We start from the raw sequence: 27,967 nt of genomic DNA on the forward strand, positions 1-27,967 counted from the left end.
GACCTGATGAGTACGAATTACGCGGTAGAGAGGTGAGGCGGCAAGATGAAAACTGGCACCAATGAGACTGCAGCCAAGTGGCGCTGTCCCCAGGTCCACCTTTAGCTACCACCCCCCCATTCCCTCCTCCTCACAGAACAAGATCTCGAAAGGCTCGCCTACACCACGGCTCCTGAACCTTTGCACCACTGACATTTGGGGAGGGACAGTTCTTGGATGTGGGCTGGCCTGTGTGTTGTACGATATTCAGCAGCATCCGTAGCCTCTGCCCACTAGATGATTGTAACACCCACCACCCTGGTTCAGCTGTAACCTCCAAAATGTCTCCACACATAACCAAATGTCCCCTGAAAGGTTGGGGGGAGGCGAGGGGGCAAAACTGTCTCAGCTTGAGAACCGCTGACCTACCCGAAGGCCCCATGCATGGGGGTGCAGTTTGCACACTAAACAAGGGCCCCAGCTAAGGTGGCAGGTGGGAGCTGAAGGCTCATCCATGGTCCACCCACCAACTCATGCACCCCAGGACTGTGCCCACCCAGAGGGGGCACAACTTTTTCTAACGCCCTCCAAGGGCCACACAGGCCAGCAGAAGCACCTTCCTCACACCCCACTCCCCCCTCCCCCTCTGCCCTGGGTCCATTAGCCATCAAGCCCCTGGAACTGTTCTTGCTGCCAAACCCACAGATCTGTCTGAATTCCCACGCTCCAAAGCACTGGACACTGGTAAGTGACCCCTCTTTGAAACGCAGGCTTGCAGGTTTCCTCCAACCTCCCTGGCCGACCCTCCTCAGCGGACTGCTCTTCAGGGCTGGGCCCTAAGCCCTCTTTCCCACTCTACATCCTCCCCCCCCGCCCCGCCCCCCCAACTTAGTGCTCTTATTACCTCACAGCTGCAATGATCATCAAGGTGCGGGACACTCCCAGAACCCAGCTCACTGTGCCCTTTCTCTTTCCTCAACTTTAAATGCACATTTCCCTCTGACCTCCCGCAGGCCCTAGAACCCAATCCGTCCCAAACCGAGCTCCGCGTCCTCCCCCACAAACCTCCCAGGCTTCCCCTCACCGAGCAGCAGCTGGACCTCCCAAAACCTGGGCACTGCACTGGACGCTTCCCTCTCCCCATCCAGTCAGCTCAGAGACGCTATCCGAAAGCCCACCTTTCCCTAGCACCGTGCCCCGGCTCTGGCCTGGGCTCCCATGCCCCTCGCCTGGGTATCCCTGCAGGCACCTCCGTCCTCAGGCCATCCTCACACCCCCAAGCCGAGGGAACCTTCCTGCCTGCACTTCTGATTACATCACTCACCAGCTTCAAACTCTCCAATGATTTCCCACCACCTCTGAGATAAAGTTTAAAATTTATTAACAGGGGCCTGCCCAGGTAGCTCAGTTGATTAGAGCATCGTCCCAACACAACAAGGTTGCAGGTTCAATCCCCAGTGAGGGCACATCTGAGAAGCAACCAATGAATGCACAAGTTAGTGGAACAACAAATCAATGTTTCTCACACTCCTCTTCTCCCATTCCCCCCTCTCTATAAATAAATAAATAAATAAATAAATAAATAAATAAATAAATAAATAAATAAATAAAATGTATTAACATGGTTCACCAAGCCCTTTATGATCGCGCCCCCCCCCCAACACACACACACACACACACACACACACACACACACACACACACACCTCACTCCACCCTCCAATTTGAAGTCACATCCTAAACTCTCTTTGGTTCTAAACACAGGATGCTCGGCCCCCTCAGCCTCTTCCCCAAACCTTCCCCTTCACCTGGCTAACTCCACCTCACCCAACAGGTTTCAGCGTAAGCTTCTCTGACTCCCACCTTCCACTAATGTTCCCAGTATTATGTGCCCATAACAGCCTGTTCTCCTTCAGAGCACTTGCTCTGCTGATTTGCCCTCCTCTCCACCCATCAGCGTCAACCTTACTTAATCCTCTGTACAGTGTTAGCCAGATCCTCTAATTAATTTCTTATCTCAAATTTGTTATGGCTCATCATCAACAGCAAATATAAGCACCAAGGCTATAGAACGCCCCTCTGTGTCAAGTTATTATAGGGATATCAAAACATATGCATGACATGGAACTAGTTTTCAAGAAAAATATCAAGGCGAGGAAACAACGTAACATGAAATGTTATACTTACTAAGCAGCATGTCTGTCTACAAATGCAAATCAGTAGAGGCAGCTTGAGAAAACACGTAGTTAGGAGACTTAAAGTTGAGACAGTATCAACACGAAGTACAGACAATGGGGTGGAGGTGGGGAGAGATCAACCACAGGACTTGTATGCATGCATATAAGCATAACCCATGGACACAGACAGTAGGGGGTGAGGGCATGTGCTGGGGGGTGGGAACGGCCAGGGAGAGGTTAATGGGGGGAAAAGGAGGCATATGTAATACTTTAAACAATAAATAATTTAAATTAAAAAAACTGGGAAATTTTCAAACAATAACTTTTACAGGTATGTTTATGAAGTATACTTACTATGCCAGATGCCTCACAAAAACGCCTTCATTTTTATTTTTATAGCCATCCTCTGAGGGGAGTATTACGATGTCCGTTTTACAAATGGGACAACTGACGCTCTGCCCTGAACAGAGACAGAATTCTCTGTCCAACTGACTCGGATCTCTGTTCTAAGCTGGCTCTCAAACAAGTAACTGGCCAGAAATAGCCTTTGCCAGAGTCCCTAACTGCGAAACCCACCTGTTTGAAGGAACTTTTGCAGGTTATCTATAATTAAGTCTGGATTGTTCCAACTTAAACTAGTAGCTGTCAATTCAGTTTTAAAATAGCTCTGGCCTGAGGCAAGCCATGCCTCTTATGTACTTCAGATGTTTTGTTGATCTTTACTTTCAGTAACCTTTACTGAAAAGCTGTTAAGTTCTTTCTTTCTCCTTCCAGGAGAGGTGAGAACAATCCCTGAATGCTGGAGATGTCTGCCTCTCCTTTATACGCAACTTTTTACCAAAAAAAGGGGGGGCGGCGGGGTTAGGGAGCCTTTAGGCCCCTCAGACTTTGCTATGGTCTCCTAATCAGTTGCCTGGGCAAGTAAGGCATTTACTGAGCACTTAATACATGCCAAACACTTTGTAACACCATCCCTCTTGAGTACATATGATACCATTGTAATTACCTAGTTATTAATAACAGGAACGGAGCAAAGGGAAGATGGGTGGAAACCCAGTAAAGCTGGGGGGACTAGCGAAGGTGCTTTCCTGTCCGTCACACCTGGGAATAAAGGTCATTGGTCGGAATGAGCGTGCCGTGGCCACAGCGAAAGCGAGGAAATTTGGGATACTTACCGTATTTTCTGGCGTATAAGACAACCGGGCATATAAGATTTTCCTGGGTTAAAAAGTCGTCTTAGCCGAAACCGGTTTGGCTCAGTGGATAGAGCGTCGGTCTGCGGACTGAAGGGTCCCAGGTTCGATTCCGGTCAAGGGCATATACCTTGGTTGCGGGCACATCCCCCGTGGGGGGTGCAGGAGGCAGCTGGTCGATGTTTCTCTCTCATCGATGTTTCTAGCTCTCTGTCCCTCTCCCTTCCTCTCTGTAAAAAATCAATAAAATATATATATGTATATATTTTTTAAAAAGTCGTCTTATACGCCGGAAAATAGGGTAATTCCCTGAACAAAGAAGCTCACATTCTTGCTGCTTGTGTGCTCTTGGTTCCTCTTATGCTCTTAGGGCTCTTATTGCTTGGGGCGTGCTCTCCTGTCTTCACGTATTCACCCACACGGCCCACGCCTACGCGGACCCCACACACACTGGACTAATGGACTGCTGCTAACCTAATGCTGAACTGGACCCAGGTCCAACCTGGAAAGGAAACTCTGGGCACTGGCTTTGCTTCTAGCTCTACTGAAACCCCAGCTACACTTCTTCTATGACTGGACTATGGGAAATGGGACTTTAGGAACTCAGAGATGCGATTCCACGCAAATGAAAACCACTCAATCTCCAGTGCGAGTCTCAGAAAATTCTTTTTCTCAATATATCATAGGGACTCCATCCCCAGCACCCCGTGGGGAAGAGGATAACCCAGTTTTTCCGGTACCACAATCACCCTCAATTAGCTGTTTTACGACCCCTCCATCTTACAGATAGGAAAGTGGAGACGGAGTACAGGCAAACTCTCCACACCGTGCTGACTCTGCCCAAGTCAGCTTGTCAACAGTGCCCCAAGAACTGTGCTCTGAGGGGAGAAAAGAAGGATGGAGCCTTAACAAAGGTGGGAGGGGGGAAAAAAGTCAACCCAACTGATAAATGTTCGAGCCAAAGAAGGGCAGGATGCTGTGATGAGTGAGAAAAGAAAAGAAACGGACCCTCAGAGAAATTAAATCTATGTGCAGTGTGAAAGACACATCCAAGTAAGAGAAAAACAGAAGGCGGTCCCTCTGGTTTCTCATCCTCGGCACTGTTGGCATTTGGGGCTGGATAACTTCGTTGTGGGGATGTTTAGCAGCATCCCTGGCCTCAAACCACTAGCTGCCAGGAGCACCCCTCCCCTGAATCATGACAACCAAAAATGTCTCTGACCCTGCCAAATGGCCCCAGGGGGCCAAGTCACCCTCCCCCCCCACCCACACCAAAGCCCCTTGAGACACATTGCTCTAAATGAGTTAGGTGCTGAAATTACCGGTTATTTTAGGGCCTTATCTTAGGCCACAAGTTTTCAGAGTTCTTTCCCAACATATTAAGACACGAGTCAGTCAAATGCAGAATTATAATCTTAGGGAAAAAGAGCCCCCAAAATGACTCGTTCGCCAAGGACATCAGCAGCACTTCAGAGACCATGTTTACGTTCTCCCAGACCTGTGGTCTGTTGAAAAATTCATTTACCCCATCCACGCTTTGATCTCCTAGCAAATTATTTCCCGAGACAAGATTTAACTTGTAAGGGCCGTCCAGGCTAACCAGCTGCCAGAGGGGGACCAGCATCGCATTCCAGGTGGGGAAGGGAGAGGGCCTTCCCGTCCTCCCAAAGGGACCCTACTCAGGAACACGCCAAATGCCACCAAGGGGCCCAAGGTTCCCACGAAAAAAAACGTTCAAACGACAATGCAGACAATGCAGCGTGGCTTTGTGCCCGAAGGGGAAAGAGCCGGTTAGGAAGAGGGTCAGTTTTACATCCCAGCACTAGTACGCATTTCGTTAGGAAAAGCTTTTGCTGCTGCTTCCGTTTTCTTTCTTAACGTCACATTAAAGAGGAAGAGTCACAACCCACGTGGTCCCCTGGCTTCCATGGCCTGTTTTCGCTGAAAGAGGGGAGGGAGCTTTCGGCCTTTCCACAGCTCCCGCCCATCTCTCACCTGCCCCGCAAGGTGGGTGCCGCCAGCCAGCTGGAGCAGATGAGCCCTGAAGAAAATGTTAGTTGTATGAGTAACCACGTGCTTGGCCTATAGGAATGCCGGCTGCAAACGAAGACCAGAGATTAAGTTTGCTGTGTGTGTATACCTTACCTTGTGTGGTAGGCAGAATGACACAGGCAGGCAGGCAGGCAGGCAGGCAGAGAGACAGACAGGCAGGCAGACAGGCAGACACACACCAAGAGGCTCAAGTCCTAATTTCCAAACCTATGTAATTTACATTACATGGCAGAAAGGACTCTGAAGATGTGATTAAGGTTAAGGACCTTTAAGATGAGCAGATGTGCCTGGGTTATCCACATGGGTAGCAGGTAACTAGAGGAGTGCTTGAAAGCAGACAGCCTTTTCTGGCTGTGGTCAGAGAAAGAAGGATAGATGACAGGAGAAGGAGCAGGAGAAATCTGGAGCATGAAAGGGACTCCACTTCTCCTTGGCGGCTGTGAGGGTGGAGGAGGGGAATCAGGAGCCATGGACCCCGGGAACCAGCCCTGCCCCTCCCTGGATTTGATTCCAGTGAGCCCTGCGTTGACCTTCTGACCTACGGAACTGTGAGATCATACACTTGTGTTATTTCGGGCACTAAACCTGTCGGCTTTGTTAATGATGGGGTAAAAAGCACACAGATTTTGGTGCCTGGCAGTGGGGTGCTGCCGTAACAAACACCACGAACTGTGGAAGCGGCTCTGGATTGGGCAGTGGGTGGAGCCTGGGAGGAGAATGACAGAAAAGTCGAAATTGCCTGAACAGAACTGTTAATAGACGCATGGACATTGAGGACTGCTCCAAAGGAAGTGAAGAGCATGGTAAGCAAAGCATGTATTATCCTGGAGAGGCCTACACTGCTGAGAGCAGAGGATGTCAGACACCTCTATCCTACCACACTGCTGCGCACCACGAACGTGACGCCCCAAAGTGGGGGACCAGCCCTGCCCCCCAGGGTTACTGCACAGCCCACCTCCCTGCTGAGTGAGTCGACTGCTCTCTCTGGAATGCCACTTCCTCACCATACGAGCCAGCCGGGCAGACGACCTCTGAGCCACACTTGGGAATGATCCTAGCACCCACACCCCGGGATTGTCATGGGGATTAATGAGGTCGCACAGGGAAAGCCCTGGAGCGCGTAGGAGATCACAGGTACTCAGGGGCGTGAGCCATCTTCCTGACCTAGAGTAGAGGGAAAAGTGACTGGGGAGGACACTCTCCTTCCTTCCTCCCACGGGAAAGCATCTGGAGTCTTCCCTAGGGAAGCCTTGGGGCATAAGCATGAAAGAAGGAAACAGGAGAGCCTGGGGGATGTTCAGAAAGCCACCGCTCTATAATCTACGGCAAGGTCTGGGGCTCAATGGGGATATTCCAAAATGCAAGGGACAGATGGACTGAGGCCTGGGGAGGCTGCCCCAGAGTTCAGAGAAAGAAAAAAAAAAGGGGGGGGGGGGTGTTTCTCTGGGTGACTCCATTGCTGGAAACTTGCCAACTGCATTTTGAGAACACTGGGCAGAGATACTGTGCCACTGTCAGTGCCAACTTGGACAGGAAGTGATGCGCTGGGTCCCACGGTCCAGAAGCCAGCAGGAGGGGGCGACGGGGCATCCTCAAAGAAAGACATCAATTCTCCAGCCTGGCGTCCCACCTCAGCCTTCCCTCTCCCCGCCTCCACCCATCTCCGTCCACGGAATTAGAATACACATAGAAAATGAAAGGACCACGATTGTTCCTACATGAGCAAGGCAAAGCCAAATTTTACAGAAACGCATAGAATTTTCTACTTAAGAAGAAAGAGAGGGTTTTTTTTCCTTATTGTAAAAATTTTTTTAGATTTGGTGCTTTCCTAAGGTTTCTGGGAGAAGACATCATGGGGATGGGAAAAAGACACTAAAAGCACTTGAATATCTTTTCTGTCTCTTTACATCTGTACCCCTGACCATAAATTACAGTGGTTCATTCTCCGGGATTAACAGTCGATGGTTAAATGTCAGCCAGCAGCCTATTGCATAACTAAGAGGGGGGAAATCACCTTAGGAATGATTAAGATAAAACCAAGTGGTGAAGAATTAAATCACTCTCTGCTAGTATGTTCATATAACAGATGTGTCTGCTGCCAACACAGTCAGCATTTTCTACATAAAAGCTGGGATTTTCCCCCTTTGTTCCCTCCCCCCCCCCAAAAAAAAAAAAAATCTCTTCGTGCTTGTTAAAAAAGACATCAGCTCTTACATTACTTTCTGTTGGTAGTAAAATCCACAGCTCAACCCCGCCAGCAATGTGGTTAAAGCACACATTTTTATGAGCAAAGCACATGTACCCACTGAACACAATAATGCTTTCAAAAAAAAAAAAAAAAAGAACAAGTCTCAAAAGTTCTTCCTACAATCCCATTGTTTTGGATTCACAGGCTGGAAAAACGTACATTTCTGCATGACATTTTCTGAATTTCCACACGTTGGGTGGGTCTCAAGGCTCATTCTTCACACTCCCACTATTCATTACTCAGTGCCCTTTCCAAGTAAACCCAGACAGGCCGTTATCAGAGCGGAGGCACTATTTGGGTGCACAGAACCTGGTCGTCTCTTCGCCCCCTCCCCCCTTTCCCCTGCTCCCCCAGCTGCAAACCCCTGCTGACCCCTGTGAATAAAAGAGCACAGTGGTAGCAGCTACCGGGTGGCTTTTATTCTCCTTATCTCAACCCAAATCTGTAGAATCAGGGAGCGTCAGCTAATGAATCTCCAGATCCTTCTAAAAGGATGATGTGAGCGCCTAGTAATTTTGTTTTGTTTTTCATACACATGGGAAAGGGGAGGTATGGCTTGGAGACAGTTGGATAATGAACTCTGTCTCTGAAAACAAATGCCAGCCTACTTTCTGCAGAGGAAAAACAACATCATGGGTAGGAACTGTCACATGACCTTGGCATCGGCCTCCCTCACTCTGTCAGGAACGAGAAATGCCCCCGGGTTTGATGGACTGGCTGGAAGAGCCGGCCTCTGTTATCCCCGACTTCTCACTGGGCAGGACGGTCCTCCAGGCAGGATGGTCCAGACATCTGACTGTGAGCCAATAGAAACGGTTTGGTATTCAAGTCAGTCAAGTAATTCAGGACTGGAAGACTGTAATAGTGTTTTGAAGGATAAAAATATATATGGTATGTATAAAACTTTCCATTTTATATGCCTCGTCTAGGGGCATAAGAGGTTTCCTGTATTAAGTACTCAGACTGTTGCCAGACACTTTAAATGCGTTATGCATTATTCGATCTGTTCCTTACAAAGAACCCGGTAACAAATTGCCACTGTGTTCATTCTTCAGACGAGGAAACAAATTCTGCGTAAGAGCTGAAAATGCTGACTGTGTTGGCAGCAGACATATGTGTCCTATAAATATACTAGCGGAGAAAGATTTAATTCTTCACCACTTGGTTTATCTCAGCCACCATTCCTAAGGTGCTTTTTTTGAGGCTTAGGAAGTCACAAATCGGCACACCTAAACTTAGAACCCGAATTCATGCTCTTAACCTGGGATTCCCTTTTGGGATGTACCATGATTACCAAAGGATTTTTAAAAACAGTTAAAACTCCTCCAAACTGCCCTGGGAATGCAAGAAATTTCATTGACAAAATTAATGATTACCTCCTTTTTCCAACAACCTTTGTTCCTGCATATGAAAGCCTCACACACCCTGCTTTGCCTCAGACCAGCAATAAGCACCAATATCTTCCTGGCACTGGTTTCAAAGCAATGCGAATATTCAGAAGTGCCTTTCTCTTCAAAGAGTCGCCATCACTGCAGGACAAAATCCAATTCCAAAGCTGCTGTGGCCAACGACTGCATGGGGCCAGATGCCCCATTATCTTCCGCAGGCCCTGGGGCCTCCGAACACAGCCTCCTCCCGGCTCCCTCCTGCAGCTGTGTACACAGGCTTATTATACCACAACCCCAGCTTTTGTTTTCTGGCCAAGAGATAAGAAAAACACGGTTGACTGAGATGCCACCGCTGGCAAGGAAATCTCTGATCTACTCCAGAAATCTGAAGTGCATTTCTCCACTGTGAACTCAAGCCGTTTTCAGCCTCTTCCAAGATACTCCAAAATCAGCGATTAAGACTGCATTTTAGTCCCAGCTTAACCAGCAAGCTGGATGCCCGGGCCAAGGAGCTAGAGAAGAGTCTCAAGTGAGCAAGGCTTAGCTTCTGAGGATCAATTAGACAAGTCGAATGGTGGTTGCCAGGAGCCAGGGGGAAGGGGAAATGGGGATCAGTTGGCATGGGCGCTGAGTTTCGGTCTGGGGTGACGAAAAGACTGGAGATGGATGGTTGTGGTGGTTGTACAACCATGTAAATGTACTTAACGCCACTGAAGTGTACAGTTAAAATGGCAACAACCACAAAATCAGGGTAACATCCAAGTGGATGCTCCGCTTCTTTCCTGAAACCACTCACCTGTGAAGGGAAACGAGACCAGGCGCCTCGTCAAATAAATCACTGAAGATCTTGGGCCCATTCCAGGCACTACAGGGAAGGCTTTAGACACAAGTTTTAGGCTCAGGGCTCCTAAAAAAAAGATAGTGCGGCCTCTCAAGTTACTTTCGGATCTGTACGTACTGTCTGCCTTAAGTGGTGCCTACGTCCCCCGCGTAGAGGCTTCTGAGAGAACTGGCCACAGGGGCTCCGAGCAGCCCACTCGCTATTTTACAGTCTGATTACGGACTGAATGCCTGTGTCTGTCCCCCTCCCAAAATTCGTGTGAAAGCCTTAACCCCCAACGTAACGGAAACTGCGGGTCTGGCCTTTTGGAGGTAGTGGTTTAAATTCACTACCTTCGGGAGAAAAACAGTTTCCACAATGACTCTCGTCAGCATGCACGGTGGGCACCACAGCTCGGGTGGGCATGTAGACAGGTGCTCTTCTCTCTCCCGGTGTCACCATCTAATACGGTAACAGTCTGGCTCACACAGACACGCGCACACTTCCTGGGCTATTTCAGAGGGATGACCGAGGAGAGATGCCAAAAGGCTGTCAAGGTTCAGAAGGAAATGGTCTGCGGTCCGCTGCCGGCTCCTTTTTCGTCGCAGACAAATAAAAGCTTCTCGCTGAAAGGAAATCGGCGCCGCGGCTGCACTCCCGCGGACTACTGATGGGTGCTCTACTTCCATCACCTGAGTGAACCAAGAGCTGCATCTCAAATGACCGAGTCCCCACAATCAAGGCTCTTCATCCAACTCTCAAACTCAAAAGAGTTTCGCTTTGCAATTATTGACCTATTTAATCCTTTTTTTTTTTTTTCATCCCTCAAGGTTACATGTTCTGACCTGGAAGCCAATCTTAATCCCCAAAGTGAATAATTAAGTCCTTCTTATCCATGGTTCTGGCATCCTGTTTGCCCTCTTTGGAAAAATAAGTAAATAATAAACCTTGAGTTAGAAAACTCTGACTTTTACCAACGTAGCTCAGTATACTTCTTTTGAATTACATAAAATTCTGATTGGTTTTCTTTAAATTTTGAATAGTTCATTTTCAAATGTCACTGCAAAATTTTTTTGGTTAGTATCAACCCCAACAATAAAATAAAAAACCTGATCCTCACAAACACAAAAATATGTTAGAAAATCCTTAACAATGAGAATAGTAGTTCAATTAAAACATGAACAGATGGGCAGGTCCAGAGAACAGAAGAGTCAGGAGATGGAAACAAAGTCTGTGGGATTTGGTACATGATAAAGGGATAAACGGATGATCAGATAAGTGGTTGAGAGAACCAGTGGCCATCTTTTAGAAAGTAAATTGAGATTCCCTACTTACTAAAATTAACTTGAGATAGATTAATAATCTATATATATAAAGGCTAATATGCTAAGTGTCCAACTGTCCAATCGGTCGCTATGACGCACACTGACCACCATGGGGAAGATGCTCAACCCAGGAGCTGCTGTGACATGCACTGGCCATTTACAGAGAAACAGCACCGTGGACCTGGCACCCACAAAGCAACACTCGGCTTCCCCCAAGTGGGACACAAGCCCTGCCACCACCCCAGAGCAACAGCCCACCAAATTGCAGCTGACGCTGCCAAGACCCCATGGTGCAAAATGCGGCCCACAGCCCAACCCAGCCCAGATACAGTCACTATGTTCGTCCGGTCGCTGTGTCCGTCCGGGTAATGACATCACGTAGCAACACCCAGCTTCCTCTCCCTAGTGACTAGCCTCCTTGGAGTTTCTTCAGCCCAGGAACACGACTTGCTTTATAGCTAGGTGCAAACATTTTACACTTTAACCAAATGTCTGTGAAGCGTTTTCATGTGCCTCATCTCATTTGATCCTCACAGAAGTCCTGGAGTAGGTAGATAGGAGACTTGGTGGAATTCTATTTTCTTTTCATTAGCCAGAAAATGGAGATTTAGAAAGCTTAGAAACTTGACCTGACTGAAAAGAAGTAAGAAATGGTGGACCTTGAAAATGACTTCAGATTTTCTCAATGCACAGAATATAGTCAAACACTGCTGCAGTTAAATATTTTACCCTTTATTCTCCCTGCGTGATCTACAATAATAATCTAGATCGTGTTGATATTTACTGATGTGTTGCTGACAATTACCTGAAAGAGAAGTTGGGAGTGCTTCACTGGGCTGGAAAAAGTTTAGCTAAATCAGAAAGCAGGTCTAATTAAGCAAGTTTATTCTATCCTATCTAATAAAAGAGTAATATGCAAATTGACCATCACTCCAACACAAAAGATGGCTGCTCCCATGTGGTCAAAGATGGCTGCACCCATGTGGACACAAGATGGCCGCCACAAGATGGCCAGCAGGGGAAGGGCAGTTGGGAGGGACCAGGCCTGCAAGGGAGGGCAGTTGAGAGGGACCAGGCTTCCAAGGGAGGGCAGTTGGGGGCGATCAAGCCTGCAGGGGAGGGCAGTTAGGGATGACCAGGCCGGCAGAGGAGGAAAGTTGGGGGCGACTGGGCCTGCAGGAAAGGGCAGTTGGGGGGGGGACCCAGGCCTACAGGGGAGGGCAGTTGGGGGGGACCAGGCCTGCAGGGGAGGGCAGTTAGGGGTAACCAGGCCTGCAGGGGAGGACAGTTAGGGGCAAACAGGCTGGCAGGGGAGCAGTTAGGCATCAATCAGGCTTGCAGGGGAGTGGTTAGGGGGTGATCAGGCTGGCAGGCAGAAGCGGTTAGGGGCAATCAGGAAGGCAAGCAGGCAAGCAGTTGGGAGCCAGCAGTCCTGGATTGTGAGAGGGATGTCCGACTGCCCATTTAGGCCCGATCCCAAACGGGCAGTCGGACATCCCTTGAAGGGTCCCAGATTGGAGAGGGTGCATGCTGGGCTGAGGGACACACACCCCCGTGCATGAATTTCGTGCACCGGGCCTCTAGTATATATAAAAGGCTAAGTTGACTCATGCATGCACGATACATATAAAGCTCTCGCTGGTGCCAATCGCACGCGTGTGTTTTGTTTGTCATTGTCGATCGTGAATTTGGTTGACACTTCCATTATAGAGAAAAGGCGAATAGTGATATTAATATATTTCTTCTAATTAATTTCCTTTCAAAGTGCACAAATTTGTGCACCAGGCCACTAGTTTAAATATAAAAACTGAAACCAAAGAAGTGTCAGAAGAAACTCTGGACAATTAAAAAATAATTTTAGAATGGGGAAGGCCTTTATGGCATTAAATTTAAAGGCCTTAAAATAAGAAGCTATAAATTTGTCTACATGGAGAAATGCAACATAATCCAAGACAAAAGATGAACAATACATTCTTACCATAGGTAAGGGTAGATTTCCTTACACATAAAGTGACAGAACTTGATCGCTAACAGCCAAATAGCAAAGGACAGAACAGTTCACAGAAAGGCTCTTAATAGATTCATGAAAAGATGCTCACCTTCCTATGAGAAATGCAAATGAACACCACAGGAGATACCATTTTTCACTTATCCGATTGGCAAAGATTAAGAAGTTTCCTAACATCCCATGTTGGCAAGGAAGGAGAGTAACAGGTACTTTTTGTACCTTGCTGGTGAGCCCATACATATTAGCACAGCTTCTAAGGAAAACACTGGGGGTGACACCTATTATAAGTACAAATGCACAGAGCCTTTCAACAGGTAATTCCATATTTAGTTTGTTATCGCATGTGAACGAGAGAATGTATGTACAAAGTTATCCCTTGCAGCACTGCTGCAAATAGCAGAATCAATAAGAAGCCGATTTAACAAAATATGGAGCCTTTAAAAAGAAATACTATGCTGCTATGTTTAAAACTATAAAAATAGCCTGGCAGGTGTGGTTCAGTGGTTGGGTCAGGAGGTCTCTGTTAGATTCCCGGTCAGGGCACATGCCTGGGTTACAGGCTCCATCCCCAGTGGGGGAGGGGTGTGCAGGAGGCATCAAATCGATGTTTCTATCTTTCTATCCATCTCCTTTCCTCTATCTAAAATCAGTAAAAATCTATAAGAAAATAATCTAGACATGCCAAATCTCAAAAAATGTGTATACCTCTAAACCTCTCTCGGAAGCTGCCGGCAATGCCCTCTACCTACCAAGGTACGAGACCAAGAGAGGCCACCAGGAAAGAGGACCCCATGGGATCCAGGAAAGAAAAATGAAAAGCACCTCAGGGTTGAGGAAGACAGTTCAAAAGGGATGCCTTCGGGAACTGATCAAACAGATAACGGCTGCTCCTTCAGGCGACAAACTCAGTTTGTTAATAAACTGGTTGTGCGGTTTCTAAAGACTCACAGTGAAATTCCCAATCCCAGTCCTAACGGCTGAGCCACAGCCAGGGGAGAAGGGCGCCGGGCATAACCTCGTGTCGCTTCCTCTCCTAGGTCCTGCCACTAACATCACCACAGGCTGCTGACATAAAAGTCCAACACTTATTAGAGTCAGTAACTCAAAGTTGGCCAACTCAGAAATAGGAAATTCTACACATTTTTGCAATCTATGTGACAGCACTTGCTAAGACTGTTCAAATTCTAAAGAGAGTTCTCCAAAAATTTCAAGCAGAACTGAAGTTCCAGGAAGACGGTTAAGCCTATGGCTTTGAATACCCCCTAAAATTGCCCCCATCCGAAAAGCACACACTAGGATATCCATTTTTTCAGACTGAACACCCTGCCATTAATTCAATCCTTTTGGGGTTTAGCCAACAATTCCTTTTATTAAACAGTGGCAAGAAATTCTTTCAATGGGTATTATGTCAGAAATGAGGGTCCTTGGGTTTAAGAAGCAAGAGTTTGGGATTGACAGTAACAATTTACAAGTATATTAATACAGGTCTAAGTGTAATTCAATCAAATAAAAGCCTACAGAGAAATAGAATACCCAAAGTTACTGTTTCAGAACACTGATCAAACTAGTAAGTTGCATACTACCAGAAACAATGGTGCTGACCCTCGCTGAAGTTCAAAAGAAAACCAGCTATAAGCTAAGACAAACAAATCTTTCATAAGCCACTTACAAAGGTTACTTATAGGGTCTAACAATAAAAGACTGTTGTTGTCAAAAATGAAAATAACTACAGAACAAGTTTTCACCCAGTGAAGGCTGGAGAAGGGGGAAAGGAGGGGAGGGTTGTATGTTTACCGACATACTGAAGCAGAGAGTCACTATCACAACTGAGCATAAAACAGTTTTTGGCATCCTAACAGCCAAAGCAGAAAAGGAAATACAGCTTATACAACTTATATAACTGGGGAAAATAACAAAAAGTCCCTGTTTATCAGGGAAACAAATGTTTTCCTAACAGTGAACTGAAACATACACTTCCTCACAGGAGGGGTTCTGAAGGTCTCCTGAATCATTCCTTCACTCAACCACCAATATCTATCAAGTCAGCGCCACCTATCTTTCCAGAGCCCGTCCTAGGAATTTGGTAACCATCAGCCAATAAACCAGATAAAGATCCCTGCCCTGGGGAAGCCCGCAGGTACTGCTGCAGTAGATGGACAACACACACAACAGGTAAATTACACACCATATTGTTATGCTATGGGACAAAGGAGGAGGAAGGGCTGGAAAAGGGAGGTCAGGAGTAGCAGAAGGCAGACTGTACTTCTGAATTTTAAGGTATTGAGACAATTGACAACTGACACCCCAGTAAGGACGAAGAGTAAATCTGGAGATGAGATTGCTTCAGGCAAAGGCCCTAAGGGGAAGCATTCAGGTGTGTTTGTGGAAGAGCAAGGAGGCCAAGCCCCAGAGGGGGAGGGAGAGGACAGGGCGAGGATAGGAAGGTGAGAGAGGAAACAAGGGAGCAGCTCATGAAAGCCAGGGAGTTCACTGTGAAAACGCTTCCCCTTAAGGAAATGGGAAACCAGCAGAGGGTTTGAGAAGTGCCACCATCTGACTTCTGTTTTCAAAGGGTCATGGTTGAGAACAGACTGCAAGGGCAGAAGCAGGGGAACCAATTATGAGGCTATCGCAGTCATGCAGGTGAGCGAGGGTGGTGGCAGTGGAAAGGGGGGGAAGGAGGCAGATTCTGGATGTATTTCTAAGGCAGAGTCAACAGGATTTGCTAAGATTGGAGGTGGAGTGTGAGAGAAAGAAGAGTGAGGATGAGCGTACCGTTTTTGGATTCCATCAGCCATCAAGACAGGGAAGACTGTGGGAGGAATGAGACTGGGGAAACCAGGAACTGTTCTGGCCATACTGAGTGTGAGGCGCTGTCAGACATCCAGATGACGATATGAGCAGGAAGGTGGACATGTAAGAGTGGAGGTGGGGAAAGGAGTCAGGGCTGGAGAAATAAACGTGAGAATAAGCAGAATCGATAGTAACTAATGCCGTGAGATTGGATGAGGTCACCAAGGGAGTGTCTACAGAAAAAACAAAAAACAAAAAAATCAAGGACGGAGCCCTAGGGTCCTCCAAAAATCAGGGAAATGAAGAACCAGCACAGGGAACTGAGGCGTGGCCAGTGAGCCAGGAGGCGAACCAGCAGGTGTAGAAAAAGTTAACGTGATCACGCTTTACGTTATCCATCAATAACAGCAAAAGGAACAGCATCAAGTCGAACCACGTTCAGGGAAGATGCTTCTACGGGAAGCTACTGCACAGCTGTCCAGGTGTTTAGCTTTGGGTCCGTTCCGGCTAGATCACCACAGCCGTCAGCACCAAGGAGGAGTCGGAGAGGAAAGGCCAGCGCAGGCCGGAGGCTGGAGGTCAGGAGAGCACAGGCAGGCACACACTGCGGCCCAAGCAGAGCAGAGTTTGGAGAGTCCGCTGGGTTAGATGCCAAAGTGGCTCCCTGGGAAACACCAACTCCAAATCCAACAGTTAGCATGCCGTCCCTTCCTGACCTGCCCCTGCAGAGGTGCCCATCATAGCACTGGCTTCTGCCAGTTCAACCCCACCTGGGCCCCGGGCCTGGAGCACAGATGCCCTGGCACACCAGGAGCCCCTCCCTCATTAGCAAAAGGGCCCTGGGTCTGAGTACAAGGGACAGAGACCCCAGCATCCCCCTGAGCACACAATAAAGGAGATAAGGGGAGCGCACAAGGGAGTGTTATCTGGTATTCATTCTCTCTCTCTCTCTCTCTCTCTCTCTCTCTCTCTTTCTCTCTTTCTACTTCATATGAGCATGGCCCCTCTTAAAATTTTCAAATACACCAAGTAAGCATGACATATATATTTATATACAGCCTTGTTCCAAAAAGGGCTTCAGGCAAATCTTAAAACTAGATTGGCCGAAACCGGTTTGGCTCGGTGGATAGAGCGTCGGCCTGCGGACTGAAGGGTCCCAGGTTCTACTCCGGTCAAGGGCATGTATCTTGGTTTCGGGCACATCCCCAGTAGGGGGTGTGCAGGAGGCAGCTGATCGGTGTTTCTCTCTCATTGATGTTTCTAACTCTCTATCCCTCTCCCTTCCTCTCTGTAAAAAAATCATTAAAATATAAAAAAAAAACAAAACTAAATTGAACTATATTGACCTTAATTTTTAAAGTCAGGAAAGAAAATATCCAATTCAGAACAAGGGAAAGTACAATGGAATCGTAAATGAGGCCTAAATTAGTCAGCAAAAAAGATACCGTAACGTCCAACATGGCTGTTTGCCAGTGGGATATAAATTTGGCCAAATATTGAAATCACAATTTCTTACAGGACTCACACTGTTCGATCAATCAAATGTTTTCCCAAGAAATGTCCCAGCGTTACTCCACCCTACAGCAACTTTTCTAATGATTCTTCTAAAAAGGGCTGCGAGAGACACAAAGGGGATTGGGAAGCGGGAGAGTTTCCTGTGGCTGCTTCTTACACTGTTCCCCATCCTCAAAGATCACACGTACTAACTCCACAGAAGAAATCAGAGGGAAAAGGAAGTACGGCATTCCACGTACCCAATATTTCGATGGAACAAGTGTGTAAAATCAAGTTTTCGTTAATAGCTGGGGCAGGTCAAGTGTGCAGAAAGAGCCCCGGGTGTAGCATTCAACATCGCCAATGGAGGGTTGGTCCACCTACTGTAATAGGCAGCCACGCGGAAATTCTGACGTTCACATCAAAACTGCAGAACCTGCCCAGCTGGTGTGGCTCAGTGGTTGAGCATCGACCTATGAACCAGGAGGTCACAATTCGATTCCCGGTCAGGGCACATGCCCGGGTTTCGGGGTCGATGCCCAGTGTGGGGCATGTAGGAGGCAGCCAATCAACGATTCTCTCTCACCATTGATGTTTCTATCTCTCTCTCCCTCTCCCTTCTCTGAATCAATAAAAATATATTTTTTAAAAAGATTCTGATTTTGTACTTTTTGTTATTGTTAATCCTTATCTGAGGATATTCTTCCATTGACTTTTAGAGAGTGGGAGGGAGAGGAAGAAACAGAGAGAAAGAAACATCATTTTGAGAGACACATCAATTGGTTGCCTCCTGCATATGCCCAGACCAGGGCCAGGGATTGAGCCTGCAACTTAGGTACCTGTCCTTGACTAGAATCGAAGCCAGAAACCTTCAGTCCACGTCCCAATGTTCTATCCAATAAGCCAGCCCAGCTAAGGCTGGTTTTGTACTTTTAAATAGTAAGACAGACATTTCCCAGTAAGGATATTAGCAATAGCTCAGCAATTTCACTTTTGGAAGAAAAAATACCAAGGCATATTTTACTGGGCCCTAATAAATTTTAATTCCACCCAAAGACCTCCATTTCTCTACCCTTCTCTTGACAGAACCATCTGCCTTTAGTTGGTGGCCAAGACCCTACTAATTCAAGCAGTTAAACAAAAAAAAAACAATGACCAATGAGATAGCAGTAATACATGAAAAATCAAGAACTAAAAGTCAAGAAAGTAATAAGAGTAATTTCTTGATTAAAATACAGGCCTAGACCTTTGATGAAACAATGAGTGGAAAGTTACCAAGTTTCGGGAACAGCTTTCCAGCTCATAAAAGATTAATCAGCCCTGTGTACAAAAATCAGACCCTATTTTCCATATCTAGGCAGATTTCTGAAGCATAACCTTTTCAAAGTAAACCCTGAAATACAGATTTAATCAATTCTAAAAACGGTTTCTGCATCAGCATACAGGCCATGAAACTCTGAATTAAATATAGGGTGCCACTGTGGCAGATTATGTTGTTTCAATTACTTGCTGCCCGCCCCATAGAGGATGATACCTCCCACTGTCAGGTGACAGTGTCCTCAGGTGGAGGAATTATTCTACTTCCCCACGTCACCGCTGGGCAGGCTTAGCCAAATGGCCTGCTTCAGCCACTGGTCCTTTCCTTTCTTACCCTTTGCTGCTCCCAGGAGAGTATGTCCCAGACGGGGGTGGCCCGTTCAGCCTGGACCTAGAGTAAAGAAGACTCCTGGAGCAGAGCCATAGCTATCATGTAATAGGAACAAAGACACTAAAATGTTGTTTTAAGCCACTGAGCATCTAAGCTTGAGAAATGAAACCAACACATTACTTTTTAAAACGTTTTTATGCTCCACGGAGTAATCAATACCTAATGAAGGTAGATGGACATGCAGGTCTCACTGCCAGTGAATTTTCAGGCTGCCCATCTGCATAACAAATATAATAAACTGAAAATAACACCTCCCTTTTTCTAATTAAAGTTTCTTGCCTTATAAATACATGCTTTAGGGGAAAGGGGAAACTTTAAGTTACTGACCTTTGGAAGACCTTCTTGAGAACAGTGGTAGGTTCAAAGAAGATAAAGTTCAACAGCTCACCGTCCCACAGTCCCGTAATTAATCTCTAACTGATAGGGGGATAAAACAAGAATCAAGGTTATAAATTTAACCTATACACCAGTCTCCCAGCAAAACAAGGAAATGTAACTGCCTGGGATTTTATGGGACGTAGAAATCATCCCCCCAAAAAAGGTTTTTTTGTTTTTTGTTTGGTAGCTGTTCTTGACAGATTCTGCACAAGTTGCTTGTTGGATATAAAGATGACAAATATATTCTACCTTGTGATTTGCCTTTTCACTCTTAATTTTCACTGCTGAATGAAAGTTGTTAATGGTAATGAACATGAGAACAGGGAAAATAGTACATGTTGCTATGAGAAATAGACCCAATCCTCTTGGTCTATACAACCACTGATTTATGGGAAAGTTAACTATATAGGACCGGGCCTATGGATAGGCCCTAGACTACAATTACAATGTTACCATCCTCACTTCCCCAAAGCTTCAGATACAAGGACTCACCAACTTAACCTGCGGTTTATCAAGGGAATTTATGCATTATATCCTGGAAACATTGTTATAAATAGTGAAGGATTTGCAACACCAGCCCTTAAAAGCCCCACAGCATGCTTCCAGCACAGCTCAGCACAACCAGCAGTTCTGTAAAGCATTTCCCAGAAGAGATGTTCCCAGAGCCAAGTACCCAACACCTCAACAACTTCCCAGCAGTGACCAAGATCCCATTATTCGAAACAACCAGTGAAAGTTTCCTTGGCAGGAGGGGCAACAAGCTTCTCTCTGAGTGAGCAGATTTCAACAAAGTCTGGGTCAGGCTCACACACATTATCTATTACCTCACTGATCCTCTCAGCTCCTCTGGGCACTGTCTCTCTCCTCATAACCATCTTACAGGCAGAGAAAGATTATTACGCTCAGCCAGGACAGTGGAAGAGCCTGAAGAGAAAGCAGAAGAGTGGTAGCACTTCCTGGAGTTGGGGTTTGCCCCGGGCCCAGGCCCCTGGGCCTGCCTTTGCCCTTTTACATGTCCCCAGGGTTCTTCTTCCATCCACTGTGGGCTACCTGAGATCACAGCCCTTTCTCTGGCCGTAAGCAAACAGACAGCTCTTTTAAGAATTTTCCTCCCAGGGAGTTTTACAGTCAGGAAATACTATATCCTGGATGTCCCTTGCTTTATCTTCCCTCCCTGCTCTCCCTGTCCCTTTTCTCCTCCTCCCCGCATGACACAAACACAATGGCTTAATGATATTAATGTTTCTTTTCAGGAAGAAGCAAAGGAACACATGCCTGGCAGGAAGCAGTAGAGTTAAGAGTCTAGAGCCCCAGAGTCTACCCACTGCCCTATATTGAACCTCCTCCCTTCAATATGACCAGACTAAAAGTAACGGTTAAAAAATGGGGAAGAAATGGGGAAGAAAGAGCTCTTCTGGGTCCCTGAGGGTCAAAGAAAGAAAAGGAGATGCTCGGGATGGAGCTGGATTTGGCATCTCCAACCCGGCCTGGGGCCCAGGCAGACGTCACACGTGACTCAGAGTGGTTCGTCAGGACTCTGAGCAGGTGAGCACAGGTATTCATTCGGTCAAATAGGATGTAAGGCCAGAGGTTTACAACACCTTTTTCTTTTAAAGAAAATGGGTGATTCACAAACTATAAACTATATAAACTTCAAGCCCCTTAAGCAGTATTTCCTGCCTTTGCAAGGAAAGTTGACTGAGCAGGAAGGAGTGACAGTTTTTTCCATTGCACTAAAGCAAATACTTTCCTGAATCATGACGGCTGACTAAGAGTCCTCACGGTCTTCTTACTCATTCTTGACTTCAAGAGGTGAGCCGTTGGCACACCCTTCGCAACAACCACAGACCTGAGCCGGGCACGGTGGCACTGTTTCTGGGTGGGATGCCTTGGCTCTCTGGACAGAGTTGAAAAGCTCTATGAGCACATGGGACTCCGTGAAAGGAAAACCGAGGCCTTTCGCTGGTTGGCATGAGCATCCAAACAGTGGCCTTTTCTTGCCTGGGGTTGGCTAAAAGAACTCCCTTCCTATCCACCTGCCACCACCCCCCCCCCCCCGCCCCCAAAAATAAAAGGAGAAACAGTCTCTTTCTCTATTAGCCTAAAAATTGATTAAAACTCTCCTGGAGCCCTAGCCAGTTTGGCTCAGTAGATAGAGCGTTGGCCCATGGACTGAAGGGTCCCCCCGGGTTCGATTCTGGTCAAAGGCACACACCTTGGTTGCAGGCTCCATCCCTGGCCCCAGTCGGGGCGCATGCGGGGAGGCAACCAATCCATGTGTCTCTCTCACATCGATGTTTCTCTCTCTCTGTCTCTCCCCGCACCTATCATTCTATCTAAAAATCACTGGGAAAAATATCCTCGGTGAGGATTAACCAAAAAAAAACAAAAACAAACAAACAAACAAAAAACAACTCTCCTGAAAAAAGAATACACTGAATTTGGGGAGGATAACTTACAGCACCCTCGTGGCTCTAAGTTCACACACATGAAACGGTGTGACCGGGGACGAGGGGTGGAGAACAGCAGACTCAGACACACACCTGGCAGGTAGGGCCACATCTTATTAGGACAGATCTCTTTATAACCAACATGTGTAGACTTCAGCTGACAGAAGCATGGCATTCCTGCCAGGCTGCCATGCAGCGGGCACCAGACCCCGATGACAGCTGGTGAATCTAGGCCTTCCTGCAGCTGTGGCAGCCTTAGTATATGCTACTGATGAAATTACATTCCTTCAACCACCACCTGGCCCATCCATAAAAAGGCTATTCCTCAGGTCTCTGCACTGTGCCTCCCACCCACACTGCTTCATTCCCAGCGTTATGAACAGTTCTCAGATCCCACAACTTCTCCCCTTCCCTCCCCACTCCCCCTCCCCCGCAATAAAAATCTATTCGTACACAAGTCCATTTGATTTTACTGGAGGAATAACCATAAATCCCCTCAACTTAAAAAAAAAAAATGTTTCAATATACAAAACTTTCCTACCAGTAACTATTTGAATCGCTTCTCCCACTTGCTACTGAAACCCTGCCAAGGCTAAGAAACTTAGTAAATAAAGTTCAATAATTTCTCTCCCAATCTCCTCTCCCCTTGAAGGGATCCAGCAAACTGGACTCCCACGCGTGAATTTTAATTCTGAACTGAGATCAAAGTGTGGTGTCTCTGGAGGCAGAGAAATCTTATTCCGTCCTCAAGGTCGGAAGCCTGGATTCCCCAAAGACACGTGAGGCATGCCCCCCAGGATTTAATCCTGCCACTGTTGTGGGGGGGGGGGCGGGGACAGCACTGGGTGTTAGACTGGTGGGGGGGTCCGACTGGACCTGGGTTCAGAACCAAGACCCCAACTACAAGAGAACATTTATTTATACAATTACAGAGGTAGAAGAAATAATTCCTAGAAGTGGGCTGAGGAAATGAGTTATGGAGGCAAAGGAAGGGTCCTAGGAGCTTGGGAGTGAGGAAGGCAATGGTAAAGTTGTGGTGAAGGGAGAGAGGGAGGGGGAGGGAAAGGGAAAAGGAAAGATAAAGAGAAAGGGAAAGGGAAAGGGAAAGCTGCAGGCATGCTCTCTGCTCCCAGGGAGAGTGCACTGGGTCCTCCATCCTAAGGGTTTTAGGGGTGGAGATTTTAGGGGAGGTTCCAGGGCACGATCTCAATAGAATATTCATCAGCTTTCCAGGTGAGTCCTTTCAGGGTAGGGATCTCCCCTGATTGATTGGCCAGCACCAGGGCAGGGCGTTATTATCCAATGAAGCTGCTCTTGAGGTCAGCTGTGGTTGCTTGTCTGGTTTTGCTGCTTTTCTGGGCCAGGAGCTAAAATACAACTGAGGCCTAGATGTTATCTCTAGGGAGGAAAGTTGGTGTGTGTGGGGGGGGGGGGGGGGGGGGCTGTCCAAACCACATGACCATGGACTTGCTAGGGGAGGAAAGGCCACCCTGGGGGTGAGGTCCCACACTGCAATTGTCCTTTGCTAGGCACCTGGGGCTTTCCACCCCGTGGCCTTCTGTATAGTCCTTGCTCTGCTCATGTCGGTTGCAACACATGATATGAACAATCCGAGCCCCTAAAAAGGGCTTCTTTTAATTAGTTTTTTTTTTCTTTTTAAATAGGAACAAGCAGCTCTGTTGAGAAGAATGAGTGAATGAGAATGAGAATGAATGAATTCAACCTTGATTTCTACTTTTGCTCTATTTTTTCATATTTTCCCCGAGGTCAAAGTGAGACAGGCTAGTAAACCAGGAAAACGGAACAGGGAAACTGAGACAGACAGTTAAACGGCCAAGCAGCTTACAGCCATCTAGTAAATCGCAAAAGTCCTATCTTCCCTAACCCAAGGACACTTAAGAGTAAATGATTCATACTTCTCCCCAATCAGAGGGTAAATAGCTTAAATCACCCTCCTCAGGGTGACAGTTCACAGAAATCCAACTAGTGCCACTTGCCAACCACACCCAAGGTCAGATGAAGTTAAGGGAATAAACGGCATTTTGACACATTAGCATAAAGTTAATGAATATCCCATTCAGATCCTCCCCAAGACCTTCCCTAAACCCTCAGCCTTTAAAAACCCTCAAAAACTGAAGGTCCAGTCCTAGCCAGTGTGGCCAGTTGGTTGGGCACTGTCCCATGAACCTGGAGGCTGCCAGTTCTACTTCCAGTCAGGGCACGTTCCTAGGTTGCTGGTTCAATCCCAGTAGAGGGCGTGCAGGAGGCAGCTAATCTATGTTCTCACCAGGATGTTTCTCTCTCCCCCTTCTTCTCTCTAAAAATCAATTTTAAAAATCGTTAAAACAACAAAAACCCACAAAGGTCCCAGCTCCCAGCATGCTCTCCCTCCCAGGATCACATCCATGCCTTTCCCTGTCCCCCTCCCTCCCCCACAGGTATGCATCTCCTAAACTCTAAGGGACCCTACAAGGCTCGCAACCAGGGAGCAATGGGCAGTGGCAGCTTGTCCCGGGCTAAACCCTGTCCCCAAGACCCCCTTTTCTCTGACTTCTTACTGAGCCAAAGCAGCCCAGCCCACGCTCATCTCCCCACCGAGTCAGCCCCTCACCTGTTGCTTCTTCTATCCTAGGCCCTTCCGTGCTTCCGGTCCCCAGCTTTAATAAACATCCTCGGGAAGTCACCTGGACTCTTACTGTGAGATCTTTCCTGCACAAAGTCAAGAACCCACCCAGGACCTCCGGCTCACAGATTTCAGGGAAGGTGAAGCACGTCACGCAGCTACAAGGTCACCTACCATCCAGACGGCCTGGAAGGCCAAGCCTAGGAGACTCACTCCACCCCACTCTTCCGGAGAGGAGAATCGGCATGATAGAAGAGTTTGAGAAAGCCTTGGGGGTGAAGCTGCCAGAACCTCTTTGAAACTGAAGAAACTGGCAAAATTCTCGGTGACATCTGTGCGGCAAAAGCTCTGGAATGTCCTCTACCTGGGACCACAGCCAGTCTCCCAGATAAGCTTGGAAGTGACATACAGCGATCCTATATGCATCTGTGATCACCCCCAGATAATGGGCCCTTTGGCCAAAAAAAAAAAAATGGCACGGCTCGGAAGAAGGTCCGACTGAGTCCTTTGAGCTCTTTGTCACAAAGAAGAAACTATGCAACGCCTACGGGAGCTGACTGTCCCGTGGGGCAGCGGCAGCTTTTTGAAGAACAGGCCAAGGCCAGGCCGCTGGCGATGATGAGGCCACGTTCACAGAGGTCAAGGGCTGCCCCCCACAGCTGGCTGGGGCGCGGGCATCCACCGAGTCACCACGTTTCTCACAGACTCCAATAACGGTAAAATCAAGGAAGCACTGTTTGCTGCCATGAAACCGGAAGACAGGGAGGAAAATGTAGCAACTGCTGATATACTGGAAAGCACAACAGCTGGCACTCTGTCTAGAAAATAATAACTGCAAGTCACATGACTCAGGCATCTTTGCATTTCTGCAAAAGATCAAGGACTGGCAAGGGGATTCTTATATGTCGCTAGTCATTTGGCTCTTGCAGCCACCAGGCAGAGAAAAAGGAAAAAGAATGAAGACTTCCTTTTTTCACCCCTTGTTACCAAATAAACCATTTGTCTCTAAAAAATAAAATAAAAAAGGTAAACCAACAAGAACTGAGGTTCTTGTGTGCTTCTCAGGGGACCAGATGATCATAAAAAGGGGGATTAGAATGCCTTCTGAGAGTTAAACTAAGCCCCATTGCTCAATTCCATTAACTAAATGGATTTAAAACAAAACAAAAAAAACCAACAGAGCTACAGGCTTCCTGACACTTTGAAATATATAACAGTTTCCAATTAACTGATTGCCGCTGTAATGAAAAAAGCATGGATTAAGTCACCTGCTATGCTCACGCAGAGTACAAACTCACAGGCAATTCACATGTCTAGTGGCTGGAGTGTTTTCATAAGAGCCTCATTGTCAGGCTTCCCCTTCTGTTTTCTCCTTCAGGGCCCCTCCCAAACACAAGATAACACACACACACACACACACACACGTGAACACGCCAACAAACCTGAGTTTTCCACCTCTCCATGGCCTTGTCAAGTATAAAATGCTTTACTGAAAATTATAAAGGTAACTAAAAAAAGAGGAAAATCTATAATAAGATAAAAATAAGAGGGTATCTAATAAATACTGTACTGGAAGGCAGAGGGCAGAAGAAGAGAGGGAAGAGGTAATATAACCCCCTTAACAGGAAATTGATAGCTACTGTCAAATTTGCAAAGTCAAGTAGTTTAGACTGTGGCAGTTTAACATGAAGGCTGCAAATGCTCTGACGTTCTTCTCATCAAGGGGAGGGTCTCTGTTCCCTCCCCTTGAGTCTGAGCAGGCTTGGTGACTGCGCCACCCCACAGAGCCTGGTAAAAGGGAAGTCATGTAACTTCTGAGGCTCAGTCATAAAAGGCCAGGAAGCTTCCCACCTGCTCAGGTGAGGTGCCCACAGCTTGAGTTCCCTGTATGTGTCAACACGAAGGGTGTTTGGAATGAGATCAACATTTTAATCGGTGCCCTTTGGGTAAAGCAGATTGCCCTCCGTAGTCTGGGTGGGCCTCATCTAATCAGATGAAGCCTGATGAGGACACAAAAGCGGGCCTCCCCAAGCTAGAGGAATTCTCCAGCAGACGGCCTTTGGTCTTCAGCTGCACCACTGGCCCTCCTGAGCCTCCCATTTTGGAGCCCACGTGGCAGATTTCGGACTTGTCAGCCTCTATCGTCACGTGAACCATTCCTTATAGTAAGTCGGCTTCTATAAACATATACACATCCTGTGGTTCTGTTTCTCGACCGAACCCTGATAAATAGTCATTCACTGCATAACGATGTTTCAGTCAGCAGCACCCATCACATATTCCATGCTGGTCCCCTAAGGTTATAATGGAGCTGAAAGTTTCTTATCACCCAGTGATAGCATAACCATCATCAAGTTATAGCGCAATGCATTACTCATGTGTTTGCAGGGATGCTGGTGTAAACAAACCTATTGTGCTGCCCATCATATGAAAAAATAGCACATATAACTCTGTATAGTACATAACACTGATAATGATAATAAATGGCTATGTTCCTGGTTTATATATTCATATACTATATTTTTCATTACTATTTTAGAGTGTACTTTTCCTACTTATTAAAAAAAGTTTGCTGGGCCCCCGCCAGGTAGCTCAGTTGGCTGGGTGTCATCCCATGCACAGAAATGGTGTCAGATTCCATTCCCGGTCAGGGCACATACCCAGGTTGCAGGTTCAATCCCTGGATGGGGCACATATAGGAGACAGCCAATCAATGTTTCTCTCTCACATCAATGTTTCTCTCTCTCTTTCTTTCCCTTCCTCTCTCTCTCCAAAATCGATAAAAACATATCCTCAGGTAGGGATTTTTAAAAGAAAGTTTGCGCTCTAGCCGGTTTGGCTCAGTGAATAGAGCGTTGGCCTGCGGACTCGAGGGTCCCAGGTTCGATTCTGGTCAAGGGCACATGCCTGGGTTGCAGGCTTAATCACCAGTAGGGGGCATGCAGGAGGCAGCCGACCAATGATTCCCATCATTGACGTTTCTATCTCTTTCTCCCTCTCCCTTCCTCTCTGAAACCAATAAAATATTTTTTTTAAAAGTAAGTTTTGCTGTAAAACTATGCTGTGTTATGCAGCCAGCAGCCTCATACTTTGTTTCTTGATTGCATCACTTTCTCGTGTGCTTGACTTAATCTTGTGTTTTGTACAGTAACATGCTGTTCAAGTGTTTGTATAGGAACAACAGTCTAGGTGTATAGTAGGCTACCATGTAGGTTTGTGAAGTACACTCTTTGATGTTTGCACAACAACAAAATCACCCAGCAGACTGTACCCCCATCGTTACATTATGTCAGGGGTAGGGAACCGTTTTTCTGCCAAGGGCCATTTGGAT

General features: G+C 47.0%; 1 protein-coding gene and 1 pseudogene across 2 annotated transcripts in view; one reads left to right on the forward strand and one right to left on the reverse strand.

The window, feature by feature from the left end:
- KANK1 (KN motif and ankyrin repeat domains 1) overlaps positions 1-19,578 on the reverse strand; it is a 178,319-nt gene extending 158,741 nt beyond the window's left edge. The window contains exon 1 of one of the 2 annotated variants that reach the window (XM_028150504.2): positions 19,513-19,578. The gene's annotated coding sequence lies outside the window, so the exon portion shown is untranslated. Of the gene's footprint in view, positions 1-2,510; positions 2,600-19,512 lie in introns of those variants that run through there. The other variant, XM_054727752.1, reaches the window with a different exon arrangement.
- LOC129151760 (lysine--tRNA ligase-like) lies at positions 6,165-25,465 on the forward strand (annotated as a pseudogene).
- Positions 25,466-27,967: the final 2,502 nt, after the last annotated feature.

This window comes from Eptesicus fuscus, chromosome 15, assembly GCF_027574615.1.
Source record: "Eptesicus fuscus isolate TK198812 chromosome 15, DD_ASM_mEF_20220401, whole genome shotgun sequence".
NCBI classification, from domain to species: domain Eukaryota; kingdom Metazoa; phylum Chordata; class Mammalia; order Chiroptera; family Vespertilionidae; genus Eptesicus; species Eptesicus fuscus.